This window comes from Tamandua tetradactyla, chromosome 1 (assembly GCF_023851605.1).
Source record: "Tamandua tetradactyla isolate mTamTet1 chromosome 1, mTamTet1.pri, whole genome shotgun sequence".
Classification (NCBI taxonomy): domain Eukaryota; kingdom Metazoa; phylum Chordata; class Mammalia; order Pilosa; family Myrmecophagidae; genus Tamandua; species Tamandua tetradactyla.
This window is the reverse complement of record NC_135327.1, coordinates 26,496,710-26,503,621: the sequence shown is the minus strand read 5'-3', so window position 1 is coordinate 26,503,621 and position 6,912 is coordinate 26,496,710. Positions and strand designations below refer to the sequence as shown.

Here is a 6,912-nt window from a genome sequence, read left to right as displayed (position 1 = left end):
GATAGCTGTAGGGCTCCCTACAAAAAAAGTACACAGGGTCCATTTTGCAAACAATTCCAAGGAACTGATGGAACCCTCTGAAAGCCCATCATGACCCACCGGAGGTCAGAATACTCTGTAAAGCGTCAGGCAGTAGATATCAGCAGCCACGTGGTCCTTGCCCCAACTCTGTCACTGTAGCACGAAAACAGCCACAAATAATTTGTAAATAAATGGGTATGCCTGTGCTCTAATAAAACATTATGGGAAATAAAGATTTCAGTTTTTATAAATAAGTTTCATGAGTGAAGAAGAATATTATTCTCATTTTTATTTATTTATTATTTATTTTTTTGCATGGCCAGGCACCGGGAATCGAACCCAGTTCTCTGGCATGGCAGGTGAGAACTCTGCCTGCTGAGCCACCATGGCCCACCCTCATTTTTATTTTTTTCTCCAACTGTTTAAAAATGTAAAACCCATCCTTAGCCTGCAGGCCAGACTGGGTCCTTGGGCCCTAGGTTCCTACCCCTGGTCTAGGACCTCTTTCTGCAAAGCCTAGGCAGGATGAGAGTATCTCCTCCCCTGCCTGGACAGATGTGCTCACCAACTTCTCCACCTCTTCTTCTCCCCCCTTCTCCACCACGGCCCCAGCCCGACGGGTCCTTACAAAGAAAAGGGCAGCAGATGCTGTCTAGAAGAAGCGTGAAGTCCTCCAGTGGTGGCAGTGGCGGTTTTAAGGGCTGGGACCCGGGTAGCCCTTCTCCATTTGTTAAACCCTGAGTCCACCCTGGGCCTTGAGGTGGTCTTTACTGTTGGGTGGCACGGAGCCGAAGCACCCCTTGCAGAAGGAGGAAGAGCCCCCTGGGCACCCCGTGACATGCAGGAGGTGCCTCCTGCTTCCTGGAAGAGGGATGGGGGTAGGGAAAGGGGAGGGTGAATGGTCAGAGGCTTCAAGCAGCATGGATGGGCAGGGGCCCTGCCCTGGGCCCTGGCTGGGTCATCCGTGTCCCTAGTCCCCAGCGGGAGGAGAGATGAAGCAGACCACCTGTTTTGGGTCCTGATAGGACCCACCACCCCGTTTGCTGTCTCAGCCTTGTTGGCGTGGACGGTCATGGTCTGGAGAATGCGTGTGGCTTCCCAGCATGTTGGCCAAGCACTGTCAAGCAGAGTAAGACCTCCCTGGAACCAGGGTCCCACACACTCGCCTGATGGGGCTGGCGCTGGGTTGTGATAGGGGCCTCCACGCCTCCCGGAACTGAGCCCAGTGGGGAAGATAGAGGGAGCTTCTCACAAGGGAGTCCACGAGGCAGGGGTCTCGTGCACGCTGCACCCTCAGTGCTTAGAAAGCTGGCCAGCCCAGGGGAGGCACTCAGCAGACACTGCTTCATTAGTTCTGGCTTCAGTCCTTCTTTTTCATGCTGCTCTTAGCAAGTTCACGTGTTCTTCCTTTTATGAGATGTGGCCTTAGAAGATATTTGTTTATGCCCTTTCTTGATAAAATAAAAGTGTTTCTCCCACCCCGCTAGTTTTTTGTTTTTTGTTTTTTTTTTTGGTCTATAAAACCCCCTATCTGGGAACTGGTTCCTTAAATGAACAGAGAAGAGCAATATGCCCATGCTAACGGAATGGAAATGAATATACCGAAAGCACCTGAAACTCCGTCATGTTTATCCATCTCTCTATTTACAGGATGCTCCTGTGCTCATCCACAGGCTTTGTAAAACAAGGCATGATGAAGTATTCAATATTGATCCCAAGGAAGATACCCAGCAAACACTCGCTGTTTGGAGCCAACGGACATAAAAAGGCTATTTTTAAAAAAAGCACTAGACAATAGTCTGTATGTCCAGGGGTTGGCCTTGCTTATTCCCCAGTTCACCTGTAAGAAGCTTTGCCGAGAGGGGAAAGGGGCTGGCCGGAGGGGTGGGGAAGGGCGGAGGGAGAAGCAGAAAGGTGAAATGACCACAGACAATGCATTGAACCTGAATAAAACAGCTAAAGGAGGAACAATAAACGAGCCGGGTCAAGGGTGCGGTCGGTGCCCCCACCATCACCACCCCCTCCCGCAGTGGAAACGACACAAGGCAGTGGGACGAGCTGGGCAGCCGTGCTTTGAGATGTCAGCGAGGAGGGGCTTGCCCAATCAACCTGGGGGTCAGACTTGTTCTTCCCAAGCGGTCTTCGAATTTTCAGGGTGTTGTTTTCTTCTTTAAGGAAATAAATAATGCTATAGCTTCTTTTCCCCAAATCAGCTGCCTGTCTTTGAAATTAACCCTTTCCCTGGCTTTTCCCCCTGATTGGAATTAGGATCCTCTGGCTTTCTGAAGTGCTATTGTGCTGGAGTTACTCACTTAGCCACACACAATGTAACTTTGCGATGTGGTGGGGGAAAAAATTAGCATTTCCAGTGAACTGGAAAGAATGCATCTGATTTCGAAACGTGTGCTTTAAAAAGGAAAAGCGCACCCAAATTGATTCCACTGACGATAGGGCTCATTTTGCCAAGTCAAATCTGAAATGCATTTTTGCGAAAGGACAACTTTATTTATGATTTTTTAGAGGAAGGAAATATGGAGATCGGGCACAGGGAGTTAAAAAAAAAGCATCTTGAGGATTTAATATAGCCTGGATTAATCAAACTGCCTGCTTTTAAGCGGTGCACCCCCACAGAGGAGTGAATTAATGAGCAATTTATGCAATGAATATTTTTTTCTTTAATTATCTAGGTATTTCAGAGGGACGCGCTTTTTCTGACTTGAATTCTCCAGATAATTCTCTAAAATTTTAACTTCACTTTGCATGTATAATTACAGCCTCAAGTTGTTTGAGAGCCAGTCTCAAGGTAGTGGAAAATTTAGCGCCCCCTCCACCTTCATGCAAATCAATTTGGTTGCTCACACTCAATCTTAGCTCTCCCCTGAATCATTTTGAAGGTGGAATCCACTTGGAATTATCCTTAGGCCGGTGGCCGTAAGGCTGGTTTGGCGGAGGGAGGCATTAATCGAAATGCAGATACCAGGAGCTTTCAGAACTGGCGGGTCTGGGGCAGAGCCTGGGAACCTGTGTTTAGAGCTTCAACCAAGGGCAGGTCAAGCTAACCAAGACCTCAGCTACTCCCACCCACAGCGAGAAGAAAATGCCAAATTAGGAACGTTAACTTATCTGCTGCTTTACACGGGCAATTTGGAGACCCAGCGCTGCACCTGAAGGCTGAAATTAAGTGTGAGCCCTGAGGAGATGGAATTTCCTCTCCTGCAGCAAAAGCTGTTGCAATTTAGATCTGCAAGAAAAGTTCCCGGGGTCTAGGGAAACGACTTGAGTTTACAATCTCCTTGCTCCACCGGTCCCTGGGAACACTGGGAGTGTTGCTGCCAGGAGTGTATAATTCTTAGGTTCCATAATTGTCCTGGGTCCAGGAAATCGGGTGGGGGCTGGGTGGGGCTGGGTGGGTGGAATTCCCCGGCCTATAGCATATCTCCTCCTGCAGTCTTATCAAAATGGACCACCAGTTTTCAGAAAACAATACGTGGAGACTCCAAGAACTCCAAGACTGTGGCTGTTGAAAGCGTTGGGCAGCTCATGTTGGTTAGTGGCATGTCCCTTTTCCCAAAAGCATGGGGTCCCCTGACCTGAGAGCAAAGAACATGGCAGCAGAATCCAGAAGAGGAACCCAGACGTCCCCTCCATGGCCGTGGACTGCGGTCCACCCACCCCACAGTCCTTGGGCAGCTTCAGGGCAGTCAGTGGGGTCTCTGCAGCCGCCTCCTGCCTGGCCTTTCTCCTGGCAACCTCCCCTGCCAAGTCCTTTTCAAAGGCCAAAGGAGGGGATTCCAGGAGATAGGGGGATGCAACCTGACCCTAAATTGCTTGATGGGTGAAAAGAATCAATCTCTTCCAGACCTTCTAATTCAGCCCCTGTCTCAACAGCCCCTGAATCAACATTGATTCCAGGTTCCTCGTTTCCACTTTGCCTCCATTTAGGATTAAAGGAGGGGTGGGGTATGGGCAGGTTCCAAGATGGGCTAAAATATATCCCCTGGGCTGGGCCTCTAATCTCCCCCACCTGAGAACTTTCCGGAACCAGAAAGTCCAAATTCAGGGAAGCTTGAGAGTGGTGGCTCCTTCTGGCTGCCCTCCCCTTTGCAACATTTCCATTAGCATAGAAATTTCAGCACCGGGAACCTTGGCCGCTTCCCAGCTTGAATAATTATTTTCTAATTAGTTCCATTTGCATCCACCTGCAACCTTCATCAGAGACTGGTGTGCAAAATGGTCATCTTTCTGTGCAGAGCCGACAGGGACCACAGCTGGCCCATGTCAGCCTCTCATCGGCCACCCCACCCCACCTGGGAGGGCCTGGGGAAGATGACCTTTTACCCTTCCTTTAAACCATTCCTCTGCAGCCTGTAAGTCTCCAATCAGCAGCGCATGGACCTGGGTCCACATTGCCGTCTTCACATGGGAGGGGACAGGCCAGAAAGAGCATCTGTTCCCCCAGCCTACAGGTGGCTGGGATGCCTTCCAAGCCAGCCAGCTCCATCGGCTTCCCCTAAGCCCAGGGAGTGGGTATTCCAGGCTCTGAAGTAGCTACTTGGATCCATTCATTCACTGTTTACTGGGCCCCTACTCTGGATCAGGCATCATCCTAGTTACTAGACTTCAGCAGGGGACATATGAAAGTCCCGTCCCCATAGAACTAGTGGGTGAAAACACATGAAGTTGCCAAGATCTGGCTGTTTTTGGCTTACAAAAGCAGCAATTTCATTTGGTTCAACTTGAAACACTGAAAGAATAGAAAGAGGCAAAAAAAAACCGATACTGATATGTTACAGATGTAAATGCGATGAAGCAGGAGAAAGCTGGGTAAGGGGTGTCTGAGCAGAGACCAGGCTGTGGGATGGGCGGGGCAGAGTATCCCTGGCGGAGCTGGGGACCTGCCATTTCCCTACTAGACCAGCAATCCCCGGCTGGGCACAGAAGTTGGTGCTGACTCAAAAGTGAGGATGCTAAAACAAAGGTAGCTACAAATCATTTATCTGATAAGGATCAAATATCCAGAATATGTAAAGAACTCAATAACGAAGAGATGAAAGCCTGATTAAAAAGTGGGCAAAGAACTCGAATAGACATTTCTCCAAAGATATATAAATGACTGACAAGCACATGAAAAGATGTTCATTAGTCATTAGAGAAATGCAAATCAAAACTACAATGAGATGCCACTTCATGTCCACTAGGATGGCTACTATTTTTTAAAAAAGGAAAATAAGTGTTGGGAGGATATGGGGAAACTGGGCCCCTTGTCCATTGCTAGTGGGAATGTAAAATGGTGCAGCTGCTAAGGAAAATGGTTTGGCAGTTTCTCAAAAACTTAAACACAGAATTACTATTTGGCCTGGCAGATCTACTCCTAGATATATGCCCCAAAGAACTGAAAACAGGGACTCAAACAGATACTTGTAACACCAATGTTCATGCTAGCATCATTCACAACAGTCAACAGACGGAACAACCCAAGTGTCCGTCAACAGACAAATGGATAAACAAGATGTGGTCCAAACACACAATGGTATATTATTCAGACATAAAAGGTAATGAGGTTCTGACACATGCTACAACATGCTTAGTGAAATAAGCTAGAAACACAAAATGGCAAATATGATATGATCTTGCTTATGTGAATGAAATTTCTAGAATAAGCAAATTCATAGACAGTACATTACAGCTTACCAAGGGCTGTGGGCATGGAGAATTGGGAATTGTTGTTTAATGGGTACCGAGTTTCTATTTGGGGTGATGAAAAATTTCTGGTAATAGATGATCATGATGATTGCACAGCACTGCGGATGGAATTAATGCCAGTGAATTGCACACTTAAAAACTGTTAAAACGGCAATTTTTATGTTGTAGATATGCTCCCACAATACAGTTCGAAAAAGAAAAAGATAACACCACAAGAGGGAGAGAGAGGTGAACTTGAAGGTCACCTGACATGGGGATGAGACCTCTTTCCTGGAGCTTTTGTTGGGCCGAGTGGTGGGGGCAAGCTTGGCCGGAGCTGAGTCTCTGGGCACAGAGGCCAGGCTTTGTTTCCAGGAGCCTCCTCCTCTAAGCTTCCTGCCCATAATGCTTGCTCTCTCCCCTGAAGGGTGCTGAAGACATCCGCCAGTGTGGACAAGCCTGGGCCCTTCCCCAAGCTGAGCGTTCATGTAGACTCGGTGGTCATTGTACAGTGAATTCTGGGACATCACCTGAGCTGGGCCTTCAGTGGACACTGTGGCTGACTCTCCCTTGGCTCCCTGCCTTCCCACCCTTGGTGGTGTCTGTTCAGGGAGAGCCCTGAGATGGGTTTGGCCATCTCCCTAGCATGGCTTTATGGGGCACCCAACCCCTGGAGTCAAACCTGGATTTTTATTTTTTTTAATATTTTTATTGACAAATCTTCACGCACATACAGTCCATACATGGTGTACAATCAGTGGCTGCAGTCAATGGCTCACAATATCATCACATAGTTGTGTATTTGTCACCATGGTCATTTTTAGAACATTTGCATCACCCCAGAAAAAGAAATAAAAAGAAAAGCCCATATATCCTATACCCCTTACCCCTCCCTCTCATTGACTACTAGTATTTCCATCTACCCAATTTATTTTATTCCTTATCCCCCCTATTATTTTTTAATCCATATTTTTTTGCTCATCTGTCCATACCCTGGATAAAAGGAGCATCAGATAGAAGGTCGAACCTGGATTTGAGCCCTATCTCGAATGCTCTCTGTCTATGGGGACATTAGGAAGTCACCCAACTTCTCAAGGCCTCTGCTTGACCACCTGCCAGTAGGGACCCCACCAGCACTTTCCTCATAAGATCAAATGAGACGATTCATTTGCAATCTTAATGAAGTCAGCATTCAAGCCAGGTCGATCC

The 6,912-nt window shown here is 47.7% G+C and overlaps 1 pseudogene; it reads left to right on the top strand.

The window, feature by feature from the left end:
- The first annotated feature begins 4,825 nt into the window (after positions 1–4,825).
- Positions 4,826–6,912, top strand: part of LOC143680411 (N6-Methyl-AMP deaminase-like) — a 32,065-nt pseudogene continuing 29,978 nt past the window's right edge.